Genomic DNA, 21,048 nt, shown 5'->3' with positions numbered 1-21,048 from the left:
CTTCTAAAGCCCCTTTCCAAAGTAATGCCTCTACTCTCACAAATTTGTTTTTCAAGGTTTTGGCAAATAAAACATATCCTGAGTATCACTGGGTTATATTAAATAAATTCACTCCATCACTTCAGTCTCCTGATGTCTTTGAACTTCTCCATTATTACCAAGGAATTTCTGCCACCTTTCTTGGATTGAATATGGCCACCATTAAGTACAGGTTTCAATCAGCTGACCAAGCAAACAATTAATACTATTCTCAGAGTGGAAATGAGGAAAGTTGTTTTAGTAAGGAATCTCCCATAGGTTAGGGACTGATGGCATCTTCAGGCCAAAAGAAAATAACTTTTTCAGAAAGGAGAGAAGAGGCTTGCACTACTTGGCATGAAACATATAGGAGAGTTGACAGTTTAAGCTTTTCCAAGTGCTTCAAGCCTTCCTAGATATTGCCATCCCAAAACTCAGTTTCCAGACTTTCATATAAGAGATATCATGGGCCAGAACTTCAAGTGATACACTAATTTGGTAACTATTTGGTTCTTGTCTAACTTGGCTGAAAAAAATTTTTGAATGTGGCAAGGTCATGTAACAACCATTCCTTGAGCTGAGAATTTAGGCACTTAAATCTGTCATTCTCCTTCTCTAATCTGTTTGGTACTGTTGAAAGAAGTCACCTCACCTCATAATCATTGGCTTCATCTAAGGCAGAAAAGTACATGGCTGCCAACATAGTGCAATTGTAAGACCATAATTTAAGGTAGGAATTTCCACATTATCCTTCCACAACTCTATTCAACACATGCCTACATTTGGACCAACTTATGAATTTTACTACTTATTTTATTTAAAGCTGAGATTCCCTATACATACATCTGTATCTTTAAGAGTTATGTTATTAGGACATTTATACACAGGTGAAAAGTCACATTTGTGACTTCTCATCTCATTTCCTTTGATGAGGAAAAAAATCAAAAGACCATAAGAATGCTAAGAAATTAAGGAAAGTGACACAAGAAAGAAGGCATAATGAGGACATAACACATTTGTTCCACTTCATTTTTTTGTGTCCAGTTGCAAAACAGATCAGGCCCAAGGAATAAAAAGAGACAACAAATTCATAAAATTTCTTTTCATTTTTATCATCAAAAAGTGATATGTCAGCTCTTTATCTTGGATTATAAAATACATATCTGTCTGTAAACTGGGCAGGGTTAAATAAATGACTTTGAAATCATTTATTCAACAATATTCAACAAATAATTATGGGGCCTGTATTATATAGTGGTAACTGTCTAGGCATGAGGCTAAAATAGTTAAGACAAACTTAATTTTTGATATTATGAAGCTTATATATAAAAAGAGATGAGAGATGATAGATAGATAGATAGATAGATAGATAGATAGATAGATAGATAGACAGATAGATATGCTAAAAGGAAATAAGGTCCCATGATGAAGAATAACAGATAGGTAGCTAATTTACATGAAGTGTCCAAAAAAATTCCCTACATACAGATGACATTTAAGTTAAGACCTGATTTCTCCCATTTTTCTTTTGGGTTTTTTTTTTTTTTTTTTTTTTGATATGGAATAGAGGAACTAAAATGACTTTTGAGGGAAGGGGGTAATGGAAAGGTACAGAATTGAAAATCAAGCTAGAAAGAACAAGGCAGTGATTAACGTTAAAAGGCATCATACTTTACCACTCACTTCAAGATGAAAATATCATTACCTAAGTTTAATATACATGAATCACACCAAACTTTAGGAAGTTCACATGCAATTCTTCTATGTAACTTATTAGCAATATTAAAATCACTAGTAATAATAATTTGTATTCTGCTTTCTTTCAATGATTCCCAAATCTATAATTAGAAGAGAATTATTTAGGTTTGTGCCAACTTAATTTATTAAAGCCAGTTTAATAATTGCTATAAGAAAACTAATGAAAAGCTATGTTATTTCAAGGAATTTTTAAAGATATTACTTGCTTTGTTCTTGAGTTTCCTTTGTTGAAACAGGAAAAAAAAATGGCTAATTTTGTGAGACATGACTTTAAACCTCATGCACTTCAAACACTGTAATTTTGAAATTTGCCCAAAAAAGTAATGATTGTGTTTAACCTTTTGACGATAAAATTTCTTGTAGGCTCCTTGAAGTCAGCAAATTGTCTTCCACAACACCTTGCACGTGGTCAGCACTCAATAAATGCTATTTAAGGGATCAAATGGATTCCATTTATGTGAAACACCCTTTGATTCCTTTCTATCAGTCTTATACAAAAGAAGGAACAATTTTGGTGTGTGAGAAAAACAAAGGAGTGCATTTTCTGAATGTTAATGCATACAATAGAAGGAAAGTCAAATTTGTTATAACCCTGCCATAAAGTGAAGCTGTAATCTCACCATGCATCTGTTCCATCTGCCATCAATTAGTTTGATGAAAACAGGCTAACAGTGCAGGAGTGATTAGCAGGAAAGATTAAACTCACTTCAGTTTTAATTACAAATCTTTGTCCTTAAAGTTTTATTGGCTTTAAAGAACCCCTACTGTTCCCTGTTTCTCCTCCACAATTGATGTGCATTTTATTATTTCACTTTGAAATTATTAATGCACTTTATTAGGTACTTATTTCTAATTACAGACTTTATCCACAAATGCTACTGATATGCCCATATGCCAGAATAAGCATAACTAAGACTATTCAAATCTTATTAATTAAAGTACAAATGATCTTTAATAGCAAATGTGGCATCTGTTATACATAGAGAACTCTGAGGTTTACGTATTTGTCTCTTACTTGCTTCATTCATTGACTGATTCACTCATTTATTCTTTCACCAAATATTAATTTAACTCCTATTATGTCCCAGACACTGATGTAGGTGCTTAGGATACATAAGTGAACAAAAAAAACCTCCAAATCCCTAACCTCATGGAACCTATTTTTTTTTTAAAGATTTTTATTTATTTATTCATGAGAGAGAAAGAGAGACAGAGACAGAGACACAGGCAGAGAGAGAAGCAGGCTCCATGCAGGGAGCCCGATGCGGGACTTGATCCCGGGTCTCTAGGATCATGCCCCGAGCAGAAGGCAGTCGCTCAACCGCTGAGCCACCCAGGCATCCGGAACCTACATTATAGTAGCTGGGAATAAACCAATTGTTTTGGGCAGAATTGAATCCTCCAAATCCGTATTTTGAAGTTCAATGTCTAGTACCTCAGAATGTAACCATAACCATATTCAGAGATAAGGGCTTTAAAAAGGCAATTAAGATGAAGTCTTTAGGGTGAGTCCTAACCAATATGACTGATCTCCTTATAAGAAGAGGATATTTAGAACCAGACAAGTACACAAAGACAAAGGCCTAGGTGAAGACAATGGAGAAGACCGCCAACTACAAATAAGGAGACAGGCCTCAGAATGGAATCAACCCTGTCAGCATCTGATCTTAGATTTCTGGCATCCAGAACTGTGACAAAATAAATTTCTTTTGTTTGAGACACCCAGTGTGTGGAATTTTGTTATGGCAGCCCTAGCACACTAATACACCAATAAACAAACAAGCAAAGAAACATAAACAAGTAAATTATGTATTTTAGAAAGTTTATGTGCTATAAAAAAATAGATCAATAAAAGGGAACTGTGGAATAGGACAATATTCATTCATTTCCAACTCTGAGAAAATCATTATGAAGTATGAATATTCACAAATTTTTGAAAAATAAAATTTAAAACCTACGGCCAGAAGGGTTCTTGATGAGGGGAAAGGAATGTTTTTACAAGACTCTATCAATTTTTTGTCTTCTAGCATTCTTCCCTTAATAGCCATATAGCAAAATATGATCATTTATGGTTATGTTTTATAGCATTAAAATTTTCTAATGTGTTTAATATGTCAGGGCTAAGCTTGCCAAGCAACCAGTACTGAATTGGGTTGCCTGATACTTTAACATATTATTTGATAACATTTTTATATAAAGATACATGTCTACTTTTAAATATTTTTTATTGTGCTTTGAGTCTAAAACTCAGTATTTCTGAACTTGATGTAGCAGGAACTATGGACAAAGCAGTTACTTTAAAAACTCAGAAGGTTTTTTTCATATAACTCTAAGACTAGGAGAAATTTTCTTATGGGTCTTTTTAGCTCTGAGAAATATTGCTTTGCTGTGCAGACTTAGTCGAGCAAGTGTAAGTCACAAGATATATTCACTGTTCTTGAGGCTAGACCAGACATTAGTTAAGTGACACAAATGCATATGTTTCAGCCTTGTGAAGTATTCTATTTAATAATGTAAAATTCTTGGGGTCAGTGAGTGATGGGCAGTGCAAAAGGTATGTCTCTAAAGAAAGTATACAACTCCACCATCCTCTGTGGGTTAGCCAAATAAAGTCTCATGCTCTGCATGGACCTTTCCAGGAGCATGATTTTCAATAAAATAGGACTTCCAAAGATTGGCAAAATGCTTCATGATATCATCTGAGAATGAGGTAAGGAGTGATTCAGTGGTTTTGGCCACCACTCACTCCCCTTTTCCCCCACCATGAAGAGATGCATCCTGCCAATTCCAGAAAAGAGCCATCCACAGACTTGCCATTTTCAGAATTGCCTCTTTTCCCTTAGGCATGGAAGCAAAGGAGCACCAGCCCCATCCCATCCCAAGATATCTTTGAATTTGTTCATGAACCAAGTGAAAATTTCATTATGCTCAAGTTTTATGTTTTCATATTGGTATTGTCCTGAATAAACTAGTAAGAAACTGTTTCTCTGAACATCTAAGTCTCAGAGAATTCATCAAGACATGAGTTGTGCCTGGCCTTACTTTTTCTCTCTCATTATAATGCCTATAGTTCTATCTACCAGAATATAAAATTCAGAATCAAAGGAAGGAAAGGATACCAGTTGTGTCTAGACAAACAAATGAAGCCATGTCTTTACTGGCATGGTGAAAAGGTTTTCCAAAATACATTCTAAACATTTAGGTTTTGAATTTCTCCCTTGGCTACTAAGTTAATTGGGGGAGAGGGAGGAAATATAGGAGATGATTTTAGGTAGAAATGCAGCAAAATATTCGTATCAGACCCCCTGGACGACAATTTCAGCATAATGAACAAATACATAGTAAAGACATAGGGCACCCAGTTATTCTCACAGAGAGGGGGGAAAACTGTTTCCTACCTTCTCTTTTACCATAGCCAATCACTAGTTTTTCATGCTTTGAAAAAGCAGATATTCTGTGCCTTTTCAACTCCTTTCCAGGGCATGTTTATATTACATAGCAATTCTTTCCAGGAAAGCCATTTGTATACTGTTTTATTGATCCTCACAGTCTCTGTGAGAAAGAGAAATGGAATGTAAAAATATTTACATTTTGTGGATCAAAAATATTAAGGTCATATAACGGGTAAAGGTAATACCTGCTTCAAGCCCTAGATCCTCAGACTACTCAACTAATATAATTAGTTGAGGGGAGACAACGCTAGAACATTTCTGCCAAAGATGACTCAAAGAACAAGATCAAAAGTGTCAGAAACTATACCTGCCTCGGACAGCTGCCTCTTTATGGACAAGAGCAGAACCAGATGCACAGCACACATTTTGACACTTGGTTGCTCATCATTCCTGATGGGTTCATGACTCCATACACTAGGATCCTTTTTTGTTGCCCAAGCTCAGTACTGTCCTAGACTCACGCTTTTCCCACCCCTGCCTCCTACCATCTCTACAGGGTGGCTTCCATCTTGTATGACTACCATCTGGAACTGGCTCCAGTAAATAACACCCCTCTCAAACTGGCACATATCCCAACTAACTGGCCACCCAGTTGTTCACAGAGGCTTAGCCTCCGTACCACGTCCCCTTGAGAGTAGCTCCAGCTGGGGAATCTCTTTGTAGTGAGCCAGTCCCCACCCCTTTATCCTCAGCTGGTCCCAGCCAGTTGTTGCAGCTAAGCTATCAGGCTTACCTATATCCTGACGTAGGCCAAACCCAAGAATACTAGTGGAGTGAGTAGGTTATCTCTCCTTTAAATGTTCCGATCCCCTCCCAGGCTAGCCCTGGCCCATTCCTGCTCTAAACAGCTATCAGATAACTGCTGTTAAATCTTCATTTAGGCATTTAGGCAACAGCTATTAGCACTTTAACATGTGCCTTCTTCCTACCTTCCCCAATCCTGCCTTCCCAAGCTTATCTCTATGGAAGAGTGGAGAAGGCACTGGACTTGAAATAAAGAGATTAGGTTCAATGGAAAGATGAGTAACCTCCAAGAGCCTCTGTTGCTGGCAACACTAAACAAGAATCATGCTTATCAAAGAGCTTAGAACAACACACAATACCTAAGTGTCTCTTGGTACAAATTAACTGAACTTGGAATTGAATTTAGAAAAGCATTTCTTGGCAAAAAGAGCAAAGCAACTAGAGTAAAATGATAGCGGGGGCGGGGGTTGTTCTTAAAAGAGCCAACTACTCTGACTATTCAAAATTAACAAGAAACTTGTGGCTTGCAAGTGGAAAACTTAGACTCTGACGCCCATTTCTCTCCCTAAAGCTATCCATTTGGTTAACTTCAAGGTGTACAAAGAAATAGTCTAGGAATTGTGGAAGGCTAAAAATGACACCATCCCACCTCTAATAAGATATCCATATCAAATCCCTAGAGCCTGCAAATGTTAGTTTATTTGTTTAAAAAATATCTTTCAGGGCAGCTCAGGTGGCTCAGTGTTGCCTTCAGCCCAGGGCATGATCCTGGAGACCCAGGATTGAGTCCCACATCGCGTTCCCTGCATGGAGCCTGCTTCTCCCTCTGCCTGTGTCTCTGCCTCTCTCTCTCTCTCTCTCTCTCTCTCTCTCTCTCTCTCTCTCTCTGTGTCTCATGAATAAATAAATTAAATCTTTTTTTTAAAAAAAAGTATCTTTTACATATGTAATTAAGAATCAAGATGAAATCATCTTGGATTATCCAGGTCTGCCCTAAATCCAATGACAGCCCTGCCAATACCATGATTTCAGACTTCTGGCCTCTGTGACTGTGAGAGAATAAATGTCTGCTGTTTCACACCACCAAATACATGGTTATTTATTATAGCAGCCCCATGAAAATAATACAGTGACTGTGACAGGAACTCTTTTACATTAGTCACTTCAGGCTGCTATAACAAAAGACCACAGACTGGCCTGAACAACAGACATGGCAAGTTTAAGATCAAGGGACCAGCAGATTTGGTTTCTGGAGATGTCCCTCTCCTGGCCTGCAGATGACTGCCTTCTCACTGTGTCTTCACGTGGTAGAGAAAGAGAGAGAGGGCAAGCTCTCTAGCGTCTCCTCTAATAAGAGCAGGAACGCCATCAGGAGGGACCCACTCTTATGATCTCATCTAAGAGCCCCATCTCCAAATATTCTCTTATCAACAGTTAGGGCTTTAATACATGAATTGGGAGGTGGAAGCAGGAGACACAATCATTCAATCCATAACACTCTTTCAATGATGCTTCAAGAACAGAGACTCCTGTCGTGGAGATGACTTAGTTCTCTTTCCTCAATATCATACACTATCCTACCACTTACCACTCACAAAGGAGTGGCTCTGTGTTCTCTACTAAAAGGTACTAGGAAAAGCACAGAGACTCGGGATACAACCTCTAAACATTTCTATTTCTCTACTTACTCTGAAATCCATTCACTCAACTAAGCTTTATGTGAGATATATATTAAGCAACTTTTAGTTGACATCTCAGAGGTCAAGGTGAAGGAATATATAGATATTTTATTAATATACAATCCAGACTCTAGAGTCCTGGAAGGATCCTAGAGTGACCTGGTATACTTTACTCCAGCAGGGCAAGGAGAATAAGCCTCATGTTACCTTTACTTAGTCTAAAAGGAAACTGGTCACTGACAAGGTGAGCTAGAGTTGGAATCAGAAAATAATGCAACCAGGAGTGTGAGTACAGTAAAGCTCAATTTGTCATGCATATGCCTGGAGCACTAAAACCAAAATGAGGGATCTCTTGATTGCCACTTAGCTTCAAGGATAACATACTCTTCTCATTCTTCCCTTCTTATCTGCTGCTTTTCGGTCTTATTTGCTGAAACTTTCTTCTCTGGCTGACCTCTAAATATCAGGGTATCCCTGAGTTCAGTGTTCTCTTGTCCTCTTGTCTCCTCTATGTTCGGACCTAATCATTGTCATCCAAGGCTGTGGAATTCAACGCCCCTGTATGCTGCAACCTCCAAATATATAATTCTAGCCCACCTCTTGACATTCACTAGAAGTCTATGGTAGAGAAGTCTGTACTTCAAAACTAGCAAATTCAAAACAGACCTCTACATCCCCCACTCCACACCCCATTACTTCAGCCTTCCTCACTTCATTAAAATGCACCTCCATTCACCAAATGCTCAGCCAAAAAATCTAGGAGTCATCCTTGACGCCATCCACCCTTCTTCCATACTTCACAGCCAATTCATCAATAAGCTTTATTGGTTCTATCTTTGAAATATTTTCCAAATCTGACTACATTCTATTATGTACAGTGCTGCCATCCTAGTTCATGTTGTCATCATTTCTTACCTGGGTTATTTCAATAATATGCCAACTCATCTGTTCCTTGTTTTCACTCTTGGCCTCTTAACAGTCAATTTTTCATACAGGAGGCAGAATGATATTTCAAAACAAATGTCATACCAAATTTATTCCCAAAATCCTATAATGTTTTTCCCTTACGATAACAATAAAATTCAATATCCTTACAGTATCTGCAATGTGATGTGTAGTCTAAGCTCTAGTACCTCTGATCACATCTCCAACCCCTCTTTCTAAAACATTCTTATCTCAGATATTTGTATTACTCACTTCGTTCAAGTCTAGAGCCAAATGTCACCTCATTAGAGAGGCTTCTCTTGATTACTGCTTAAGATAGCTTCTCTTCATCACTCACTAACCCTCTATCTTGTTTCATTGTTTTGTGTGTTGAATCATGTTATTATATATCTATTCACTGGTTGTTTTTGATCTATCTCCCCCACTAGAATATATAAATTCCATGAGCCCAATAATGTCGTCTGTCTCATTCACTGCTATGCTTCTTCCACAGTTAAAATAGTGTGAGGCACTCAACAAGCATTTGTTGATTCAATGATGTATTAGTCTTCTCCAGCTGCCATGACAAAATATATAGACGGAGTGACTTAAGTTTATTTTTTCACAGTTCTGGAAGCTAGAAGTCCAAGTTCAAGGGTTCAGCTGATTTGGTTTCTGGTGAAAGCTCTCTTCCTAGTTTAATTCACCACCTCTCACTATGTTCTCACATTGCTTTCTTTTGGTATACACACAGGGAGAGAGAAGGAGAGGGCACTTTCTTGTATCTTTTCTTATAAGGATAATCTTATTGAGTAAGGAACAGGTGGGGCTAGGTAGGGAGAGAGAGGTTGGGGGCTAGGTGATCAAGCTCTCCCAAAATCCCAGAAATGTTGAGGCATAACAAAACCAGAGATAAGGGAACATAACTAAACCATCTCATTTGTCTTAAACATCAGAGATGAGATATTCAAAGAAGTAACTATGGTGACATCAAGAAGATTTAAGTTCCCTGGTCAGTTTTCTATAAAAGACCGACCATAAAAGCCCTCAGTGGCAATCCATTTGGGTCCCCTTTCACTCTAGATACTCATTTTTTTTTCCTTTCTCTTCTCACCTTAAACTTTCACTTCGCTCCACCCTTTTGTATCCATGAGATTCATTCTTCTACTCTATGAGACAAGAACCCTGCAACCCTGCAGTACTAACAGGACACCACTCATGACCTCTTTTAACCTTAATTACTTCCTTAAAGGCCTCATCTCCAAAAACAGTCACACTGGAGAGTTAGGGCTTTAACATATGAATTTTGGGGATACAAATATTCTGTCCATAACAAAGGAAGTAAAAACAATGCTGAAGAAGAAATCAATGTTCTATATGAAGATAAACTGAAGAGCTTAAGAAATAAAATGGAGATTCATTTTTTATATTTATCAAAATGAAAAAGGGAAAAAAAGAGAGGGCTTGGCTTCATGCTTTATCACACACTATTTATGTAAATGATGGATGATGATTAAGAGAATCATTTAAGCAGACTATGCTTGATATATGCATTAGGATACAACTACAATTTGAAAGCACTTAAAAACACACAAAAAAAATTGACCTGTGGCTGTCAGTCATAACACAGATATTTTTCTACCTCTTTTCTATTCCTTTACCTAGTACCTTGACTTGATTTTGGTTAGCAAACTCGGGAGCTTCCTCAGTGAAATCTAAAACTGGCCCCCACACTTTGAGGGCAAAGAGAAACTGAAGGAAGAGGCAGGCCACTGAGATCCATAAGTGCCAGGTTTAACAAGCAAGGGAACTTATATACAAGGCTTGTCTTGGGTGGCTCCAAGATAGGTAAATCTCTGCACCCACTCATCATAATTTTAAACATTTATATAATGGGCATGAATGGAGTTCAGTCCCATATATCATCCAGATGGTCTCAACCACACCTTACTCTCAAGGCTACATCCTTGAAACAGCTTCACTCTGGGAAGGTGGGCTGAAAATACATTCCAAGAACAGGGGAAGGGTGAGGGGCTTCCAGTTGTCTGGTTCCAGCTCTCAGATCAACTGGTAGTCATGTCCTCTCAATGACCTCCTCCAACATCTAAACTATAATTTTTCATATTAATTTTATTAAACTGATGCAGAACATACCCTAGATGACCAGAAACCCATGCCTACTGCTTAAAGTCTTCATGGAAATTCAAGTCATTACTTGCTTGAGTCATCTAAACAATTTCGAACTCCTTGAGGGGGAAAAAAAAAAAAAAAAATTGGGCCCGAACAAAATGTACCCTTGAAATCCATTTGCTGACGATTGCACAGTTGTTTGTAATTTTTTACTAATACTCTTCCCAGTAGGAAGAAGTATTTTTACTAATACTCTATCCCCATCTATTTCCATATGACTAGCCAGTGTTTTCTATGAGAAGAGAAGAGTTCACGGCCTCCTTGACTTTGATCTTGGCCATATATCATTTTGGCCAATGAAATGTAGATTAGAAATGACATACATCATGCCCAAGCAATAGCTTCTAGAGCACCATGAGTTCCCCCAGCTCTATTCCCCTTTTCCTCTGCTTCAAGTATAGGTAAATCCTCCACAGGGGCTGCTTACTCAATCTGTGGCCCCATAGGAGAAGGACATATGGAGAAGAGCCACAGCTACCCCAAAAATGTAAAATGCATGAAAAATAAACTTATTTATAAGCTGGTGGGATTCAGACACTGTTTTTATACTATAGCAAAACTGATTAATATATCAGTGAAACTATAAGAACAAAGAAAAATTGAAGTCAAATTTTGAAAATCTTTTTGTGATATTAATTTGGCATCCACTGTTTTTATAGCATACAATATTACTTTCTCTTTTTAAATTTTTTTACAATATTATTTTCAATTAACTTCCAGGGATACCTACATTTCTGTCTGATTTGAGCATAGGCTAATTGAGCATCTTTGACTGCCTACTATGTGACAAGCATGGTTCTAGGAACTTGTACAAAGATATTTGTTACTTACAACAGCTCTACATTGAATCATTTTTATCTCAGTTGTTTACATAAGGGAACTGATAGTTAAAATGGTTAAGTAGCTTGCTAGGTCACACAACCAACAAATGATAGAATTAAGACTGGACAGGCAGGTTATAAGCAAGTCAGAAAGGAAATTAAAAGGGTGCAACAGATTGGCCAAGAGAGTATCTGACCCATACACCGACCCTTCTAAGTATTTGCCATAGCTACAATCTCCTCTAAAACAAGTACAAGTGTTTCCTACATTTGGGTCTCCTTGCTATATTCCATATGACTCTGCTTGCCAACCCTTGATAACTGGATAAAATATGAGCTCCTGACCCAAATACAGCCACCTTGACCACACTTTTTTGAACCAGGATCTGTGTCTGATTGGAGGGTGGCAATCTCAACATTAGCTAACAGCCTATAGGGTGACCTGGGTTGAGAGGTCTGTTCAATAGGATTATCCTGAGCTGGATGTTGATTCCCTGAGCTTTTCACATCTCCTCTCTTGAAGAGTTGGAACGTGAGATGGTTTTTAAGGGAAACACAGGCAGAATGATGAAAAGAGATATCATGAGAGATTGAAGACTGGGGAGGTTGTTGGATAAATTCCCATTTGTGAAACAAAAGTCCTCCTAATATACATCAAAATTCTACCACTTGGATTTTTTTATTTTCTCCTCACATGAGGAACATGTAAGATTACCAAAGATTACACATTTTCATTAAGGAAGCCTCCCAGAAATTACACATTTTAACACATAAAACTCACATTCACATAATGCTTTCAAAATTCACAAACTATGCCTCCTCACCAGCTTATGTTGCTGTCAGAAAATAGAAAAAGCTACCTATTTAATCAGATCTCAATAATATGATATCATTATTACTGAATGTTACCAGTTACCATGGCAAATGCTCAGCACTGTTGCCATAGGAGAGGTAATATAAAAGATAAGAGTATCTCCCTTCTTTGAGGTAGTAACCAACCAGCTTGTGTCCACAGAGCCTGGGTATATGTTTTGGGCAAATTCCTTGTATCTATCCCCAAAAGCCAATGAAATGGAGATTCAGTTCTAGTAAGTTGTCTTACCAGTTTTACCATAAAGAAGCAGAATAAGCATAATACTTGCATATAACTTAGCAGTGTTTAGGTGGTACAGAATGGATAAAATGGAAGAACCCTCCTTCAACTTCCCTCCATAACTTAGTATCTTAAAAATTCCATCAAAGTAGGCAGAAATCATTCCTAATTTTGGTAAGAATCTAAACTGGAAGTATAAAGAAGTCCTGAGATGGTATGAAGGGCAGTTGAAGCAATGACAGTAAATAGCCAACTAAACTGGCAACACTGTAAGCAGACAAATTTTAGGGGATGATCACACTAGAACTGCTTTTGAATATACCAGCATGGATAACTAGACCTAAGATTTTACCCTAGATAATTACCTTACTTTGGGTTCCTCCAGAGCAGACACTAAAATAAGGATTTGAGTTAAGGCAGTTAATTCAAGAGGTTATCCCAAGACACATGGTAAAGGAATGAGAAGGGAAGGAAGGATGCCAATATGAGGTATGTTATTGATCAGATTATCTTTGTAGGGAAGTCTCAGGAACAATCAAGCAAGTAGCATAAAGAATTTCAAAAATAATTAAACTTCCACAATAGTGATTCTTGGAGTATAGTCCCTGACTTCCTGGGATAGTTACTAGGACTCCTAACAAGCTTTTACACTGAAATTACATCCTGAATATCATATGCAACATACTATCTTTCATTCATTCATTCATTCATTCATTCATTAAACAACAACAATACCAGTTTGGCCATATTTCTTCACATGATTAAGGTTGAACAGCGACTCATAGACAATTTTCATTTGCAAATCCTGCAGCATAATGACCCAGTTCACTAAGTATTCTTTCTTATCTCTTCTGGCTATTTTTACATGGTGACTGACCTTTAGAAGAAAAAAATAAATTTAATACATGACATTATGTGACAAGAGGCAGTAAATAGATCTAAAATTTGAGAGATCTCGGGGTTTTTTTCCAGCACTTCTTCCTAATAACTAGTAAATTTGGGTCAACCAGTTAAGCTTCTTAGGCCTCAGTTTTCTCAAACATGCAATTACCTGCTCAATTAGAAGATGCCAACAGAGTTACTCTATACTCGTATGTGCATTAACAAAGGAGATATGGAGTGCTTTATGATTACTTGAAGAGGTATTCTTCAGAATTTTTCAGCAGACAAGGGACAAACTCACAGGAATGAATTAAAAAGATTAATCTAGAGTATCATTTAGACAGTGAGAAAGTCAGGGGCTATTGCAGTAATCTAAAGGTGAAAGAAGGGCCTGACATGGAGATTGTCAGTAGGAATTAAAAGACAGAAGGGAATGATGTATTTATTAAAAAGAAAATGTTTGTGATGACAAATGAGAGCAAAGGAGGAGAAGTCACGATGTCATTTAGTTTTGGTGTCTGGGAAGATGATAATGCTACTGGCTGAATGCCCAAACACTCACACCATCAATGTCCAAATGCCCAACCTCCAATCCTTCTTGGTCTTGTCAGTATCCAGTCTTTATCATGTCAAAAAGAGGATATGCAACATGGATAATCTTCAAATAGAGAGTTAAAGGTATTTGTCAGAGTAAAAGATGTCACTCACCTTCAACTTAATTAGATACACACAGAATGATGTCCAACACATAGTAGGCATTCAGTGTTGGTTGAATGAACTAAGCCTATTTGCAGTCTCCTCTGAAAAATAAACAGGAATGACCCAAGAAGCACTGTAGAACAAATCATGCAGAACAAAATACTCCGCAATACATTGCATCTATAAAATCTGCAAAATCTCCCTTGGCAAACCTGCTTTACCAAAATGTTACTGTCTTTTGCTTCATCAGCAGTTTAAAAGAAAGAAAAATAACATCTTCCTATTACCTGAGCTTTAAAATTTTCTGACATATTCTAAAAGAGTAGATGATTTATTCATAGATAAACTGTGGAGCTGAGGACTAAACTTCAGCTTGAGAGAATGAAAACAGCAAGATACTTTAAAAACAAAAACACTGCCTTTCAGCAAGAAATGTACCAATCTTTTAACTATTTGGGACAAATTTTCCTCTTCATTAGTGGGAGAGGGAAATTTCCAGTAAGAAAAAATAATAGATGTGTGGAGATATTTTTATATTCTTCACCCTAAACACCAATGGAAAAAAATCTTACTTTCCATCACCTGAATCTTCAAAACCTAAGCTCCAGATTTTGGGTATTTTAACCCATTTATGGGGCACTTGAGTGGTGCAGTCAGTTAAGCATCTGACTCTTGGTTTTTGCTCAGGTTGTGATCCCAGGGTCATGAGATCCTGACAGGCTCTGCACTTAGCATGAAGTTTCTCTCTCTCTCTCTCTCTGCCCCTACACTGCCACTGCCCTGTGCCTGCTCACTCTTTCTCTCTCTCTCTCAAATAAATAAATCTTTAAAAAAAAAATAAGTACCCGTTTATCCTTTCTTTTATTGCCTTGCTGTCTACAGATACTGTAGCACTGATTACGACCATTTACCTGCATTTATTCCTAAAAGAAATAATGGAGAAAAGTAGAAGTCTTATTTTACATAGTTTTTTCTCAACCTGGTTATCTACCAAAAATTGGTGGTATTTGTCACCTCATTAATATTTAATACAGTCATTAAATATTTGGACAAAGATATATAATATCACGTTTCTCCTCATCTATTTCTCCTTACTACCACACACTTGTTCCAGTACAGAGTAAAAATGGAAATTGGTAGCATCACATACAATATACATAACAAACCTGGGAAATCCTCTAAAAATTTTTCCATACTCAAAATTTTACTGACTTGAAAAAACCCTTTGGTTGATATATATGAATATTCAGAAGCCAATGTATCCTCTAAGAACATTAAAAGTGGTCCTTGTTCATATTTATACAGTCAAAAAAAGAATCTTGTTTCCTGAAAGCTAGACTAAATCATTAATGTCTTTTCTTTCACCTTCCTTAAATAAACTGAGCTGTCAAAATTGATGGATCCTTCATAATGCTAAAAAGCTTAGTGGAATCATCTGACAATCTCACAAATTTCAGGCTTCCCTTTAAAAACAAGTTTACTTTTAAATGTTTTGTTTCTATCTCCCTCAATAGCTAGGATTTGATTCCTTTATTTTTTTTCCAGTTATAACTCACAAACGATTCACATTATTGAAAAATCTTACCTATAAGAGAAAGAGCTATCACAAATTATATTTGTGCAAAAATGGACTCCTGATTAAATAAAAACAGATTTTAAAAAGAGGATATGCAAGGCTGGGATTTTGAGAAGAGATCAGTGGGATTATCATGAAGAGTTTACATATAGGACACAGATGAAGAAGCAAATAAGTTGCAGTGATAATTTGTCAAGAGTTCCGTCCGGCTATAGATCTTCACCAGATGAAACTTCTCCAGTTACTGGTGGGAATATCCGACCCACCAGGCGACTTCCCTGAGTTGAATCACTTTTCTTTTTAATGATTCTAACTGTAGACAGTCCAAGTTGGCCATAAGAGAATTTGAACATGGCAGTGATTCCAAAACAGTGTAGATCATGTCCATGTGTCTGGCTGGACTTGCCCTGTGTTGATTCCTTCAGTCTAGCTGATTGTGACTAAAATGGTGCTCTCTTGAAAAGTAAGCCAGCCAACAATGCCAATGTATTGTGAATTTCAATTAAGTTATAAGGCCGTTCAGAGTAGATTTGGAGTCTTTAAGCTATAGATTATTTTTCACATTCTCATTTTGTTTTATTACATAACTGAATTATACATGGCATTTTTATAAAGATTTTATATATTTGAGAGAGAGAAAGAGCACAAGTGGGGGGAGGGGGAGAGGAAGAGGGAAAGGGACAAGCAGACTCTCCACTGAGCAGAGAGCCTGACACAGGGCTTGATCCCAGGACCTCAAGATTATGACCTATGCCAAAGTCAGATGCCTAAGGGATTGACCTATCCGGGCACCACTATATGTAGCATTTTTTAAATAAAATGTTGATTTATGTAATTTACATTGTGGTCCAACTAATTATATTCATTAGGCATATAGCAATCATTCCTCAATTCCTAGGTTTGTACTTTAAAGGAAAAAAAAGTATTTCTTTGTCTTATTTTAATTTTAGCTTCTCTCAAAAATTAAATATCTATTGAACACAATTTCAAAACAAAGGATACTAGAGGAAAAAAATCATCATACATATAGTACAATCCTAAATTTTTACCTGTCTGGCTTAAAAATACGTAAACAAATGAATGACCATTGGACCTAAGCTATTCTACTGAATGGAATTGTATTCATGAGGAGAATCATGAACAGAGTTTGGACTCAATTGTTTATGATGGAAAAAATATGAGGGGGCAATCCTTCAGTATAGCAAAAATAAGAAAATCAATGTACCAAATAGTCTGCTGTTATTTTTCTCTTTTACTCATCACAGAATTCTATGCAATCTGAAACCCAATATTGTCTTAAAGTGAATATGTCTGAAACCAAATATTGTTTTAAAGTGGGTCTGTTTATTTCAAAAACATCAGTAACCAGAGTATATTTCTGGGATATTTCATCTATTTTAATGATTCTTTTCAAAGAGCAACCAGACCAGGCTAATTTTGAGCCATTTATCTGGAACTAATATGCCAACAGAGTAATAAAATATGATTCAGTCATTCCTATCATTATAGAAATTGGAACAATTTACACAGAGGAAATTATAAGACTTAAATAGTAAATTTTTTCCAACTTAACATGTTATAATACTTCAGGAAAAGCATCTTTCACTGGAACAATAACTCTGTATGATGTTTTTCTTCATTTTCTTCATAATAAGTGCACTTACTTAAAACTACACAGTGCAATAAAAGATCTGGTCATGGTTTTGACCTTTAAAATTCAGGAAAGTATTCCACTATTCTTTCGCTGATCAGTTTCAACTGTTCCAAGTTTCATATTGGGATTTTGCCCGAACCAATATTGATCCAAAGTACATTTAATGGCACAATTCATATGTGGAAAATACAGAAACTCGGCAGATTTCAAAACTCTAGTTAGGTTTTATGTTTGATGCCACCATATCTTTTCTATAAAAACTTCCAGAGAGTTTCTCTGCCAGTATGACCTTCATTATTTATCTGCTGCATCTTAATCTGAAGAGAATAAATAGTTCAATTTAAGGATTTCCGTAGGTTCTCTTAGAAGTATAGAATGCCTTGGGTAACTTAGTGTATACAATCAATAAATGTCTATATTTCTTCACTTCAGTATTTCTGAAACATCAATCATAATGGATGCACTTAACCAAAGCCTGAAGATGTAATAACTGCAGATTTGAACCCAAAGCATTTATGAAAATCAGTGCAAATAGCAGACCATCAGCTTGGTTGGGGGCCTTATATTTCAAGTATCTTGTTCTGGATCTGGCTGATAAGTATACAGTAAATACACAATAAATAAATGCAGAAAAATTTCATTGGAAAATATAAACATTCTGCATAACAGATGCATGTGTTTGAATTATCAGCTCTTAGAAAATGTTTTCCAAAAAAGCTATAATGATCCCTCAGTCCGGCTGAGATTAGCATACTTCTGGGTTCTACAACGTCTGATCACATTTGCTTGACTTGACCCTTTAGACAACTACATCATACTTTTTGTGGGTTTTTTTTTTCTTGAGTTAGTATTTTTTCCAATTCAACTCAACAAGTATTTCTTTGAAAATCTATGTGCACAACATTTTTTACTGAAATCTCTTGAATATTTTTTCTATCCCAATCCTCAACACCAAATATTTGTGCTTAATGATGCAAATGAACTCCAAGTTAGAAGAAAAAAAAAAGCTCTTTGTCATTCGTTGAGAAGCTCACAGTTGCATCTGGAATATCAAGCCAAGAATTGTTAGCTGATAGCCATTTCTGAAGTGTCAGACTGAAGATCCTAAGCTGCTTAAGTGCTTCCAGGAGGCTGCCAGATTGCAAAAGGATGGGAATGGGCCAGGGGCCACATTATAATTCTGCCACCAATTTCCTGGTAGTGAAGTTTGGAGTTCTGTAAAGAGCTACTAAGGATGTACAAAACCATTTTAGGAAATATTTCCCAATAGAAAGATAACCCTCGGTGAAATGGTCTAGGGGTAATTTTATCACTCAGCCTGAAATAGCACTAGCTCTGATTCTAAGATCGGAATGGAAAGAATGTTTTGCACAAGAATAATTATCGTTTATTTAGTAATAAATGCCTATACTGAATCTAAATATCAGTATAGATATAATTGAACTTCCCTTTACCTTTTTTTTTTTAAAGATTTTACTTATTTAATTGAGAGAGAGTACAAGCACAAGCAGGGGGAGTGGAAGAAGGAGAAGCAGGCTTCCCGCTGAGTGGAGAGCCCATATGCGGGGGTTCAATCCCAGGATCCTGAGATCATGACCTGGGCCAAAGGCAGATGCCTAACTGACTGAGCCACCCAGACACTTCCTGAATTCCCTCCTTTCAGTTTTTTTGCCCCTCTGTGCTTTTGAGTGGTAGGAGAGGTATAGTAAGCAACAGATGTAGCAGTAACATATGTAAGTGAGAAGATCCTTGCTAGCTCCTATCTGGGGCAGAGGCATGGCTGGAGAGAGGAGCTCCCTGTTTCCAGAACGGACATGGATCCTTTCAGCTCCTAAAAGAGCCCAGCCCTTCAACCAGAGGCTAGTGATAGCTGAGCTTTTCAAGGTGCCTCAAAAAGATGAGATAATGTACACAAACAGGCTCATGGTTATAGGAGTGTTTGGCTCTTTGCTCTCTCCTAAATCTAAGATTGCTTCCTGAATGCTTCCTCATTCCTCTCTCCTGAATCTAAGATAACTTTAACCCAAATCTTTTTAGATCTATGAAAAATCCCTAAAGGAGCCTACTATCTCCCTACTAGTACAGGGTAATTTGGAGCCTTATTTTATAAGCAAACATTTTCTGGCTCCTACTGTGTGCTAGACACAATTCTAAAGTGCCTCACACACATTACCTTCTTTAATAATCATAACCCTAGGAGTTAGGTAATATTATTATTCCTATTTTACAAATAAAGAAACTGAGGCAGGGAGAGTGAATATGCTACTCGCTAAGTCATGCTACAAAGAAATGGCAGAGTTAAAATCCAGGTTAGAGTTAAAATCACTAACCAGCATCCAGGCTCATAACTGCTCCACTATATGCCTATCATAGGGGATTCTTTTTTTTTTTTTTTCATAGAAGGCACCTGTTAACGAATACAAGTGGATTTGTATCCCTATACTGCCATTTGTCAACTTTTGAACAAATTATTTGTTTTCTTCACCTGCAAAATGGGAATAATATGGCCTACTCAAATGGACTGAAGTAGTAAATGGCCTGCTCAAATTCAGCAAAGTGTTTGGCCCTTAGTAACATACCACAAGTGACTATTGCTAGTTTTATCACATCATTGCAAATAGTGATGACAATATATCATCACACAGATAAAAATAATAGCTACTATGATTAGGACCTCTCATGTATTTTGGACAATTCATTATCTCATTTAATCCTTGTAACAACATTGCAAAGAAAATATGATTCCTATTTCACATATTAAAAATATATGACCCTGGGCACTTGAGTGGCTCAGTTGGTTGGGCATCTCTCTTCGGCTCAGATCATGATCTTAGGGTCCTAGGATCGAGCCCTGCATCAGGCTCCCTGCCCAGTAGGGAGTCTGCTTCTACCTCTTCCTGTGCCTCTCCCCGAGCTCATGCTTGCTCACTCTCTCTTACTCTTTCTCTCAAATAAACAAGTAAAATCTTTTAAAAATAATAATAAATAAAAATATATGACATCAAAACTGAGTAATAAATCTAAGATCTCATACCTATAAAGTAGTATGAGAGCTTGTGTCATTTTTTGACAGAAAGAAAAAAAAATGAAGCAGAGGTCAGGGAAATGATTGCTTCTATGTGTGGGAGTGAGCGGATTCAGAAATAAATAAACAAATGAATAAATAAGCTGTCAAAATTTAACTGTCCTCATTTGACCCCTTTTTCATTTACTTCAGATGATTGTACTTTATTTCCTAAAAGCTATGGGTATACATCACAGGTACCTCAACAATCATAATACTAACATCATTCTATTTTTATCTTCCCAAGAGTATTTCTGCCGTAACTGATATGTTGGTTTTGTTGTTGTTTCAAAATCCTGGAAGAAGATTTAATGTATAAGTACAGTATAGTAATACATATTGATTTAGACCTTTGACATCACTCATAGAGTGGAAGCTAAAAGCTTGTTTCTTTCAAAAACCAATTAACATATTATTTTTTATTATAAGAGTGTTGTCTATTATACTATCAAACACAATAACTAAAATACATATGATCAAATGCTTCTACTCAA

Source organism: Canis lupus, chromosome 31, assembly GCF_003254725.2.
Source record: "Canis lupus dingo isolate Sandy chromosome 31, ASM325472v2, whole genome shotgun sequence".
Classification (NCBI taxonomy): domain Eukaryota; kingdom Metazoa; phylum Chordata; class Mammalia; order Carnivora; family Canidae; genus Canis; species Canis lupus.
Note: the sequence above shows the minus strand (reverse complement) of the source record.